Genomic DNA, 671 nt, shown 5'->3' with positions numbered 1-671 from the left:
GAGATTGTACCAGCAAAAAGCACTGGCTGCTGCCAATAAGAGGCACTGTGCGAGGGGGCTGCTGACACCAATAAGGGAGGGATCACACAGAACTTTCCATCCAATGCAATGTGCCCTGCCATGGATTTTATGACTGCATTCATCTCCATACAATCTTAGAGGGAAGAGCGGAGGGTGCAGGAGCAGAGCGAGGAATCACAGGGAGACAACTTCCAGCAGAACTGCACAGATCCATCACTGACACAGCACTGATGAGACCTTTCCTACACAGTGCAGGCCAGACGGGGGGCAGACAGGACCAGAGATTGTCAGTCATACACAGGCAGATCACTGACAGGGAAATATCTATTCAGATGTCTCCTCCGACCACAGATCAATTATAAACCAATCATCACTTTATAGGCTCATATAGATATTTCTTCAGATCACCATTGTACAAAGGTTCAACCGTGGTTTATATAGAGTCCCTTCCTACACATGATGTCAGATCTATCTATCTATCTATCGATCTATCTATCTATCTATCTATCTATCTATCATCTATCTATCTATCTATCTATCTATCTATCTATCTATCTATCTATCATCTATCTATCTATCTATCTATCTATCTATCTATCTATCTATCTATCTATCATCTATCTATCTATCTATCTATCTATCTATCTATC

The sequence above is a fragment of the Nanorana parkeri genome, unplaced genomic scaffold (genome assembly GCF_000935625.1).
Source record: "Nanorana parkeri isolate BGI_ZX_2015 unplaced genomic scaffold, ASM93562v1 scaffold385, whole genome shotgun sequence".
NCBI classification, from domain to species: Eukaryota; Metazoa; Chordata; class Amphibia; order Anura; family Dicroglossidae; genus Nanorana; species Nanorana parkeri.
The sequence above is the reverse complement of the archived record's forward strand: the minus strand, read 5'-3'. Positions refer to the sequence as shown.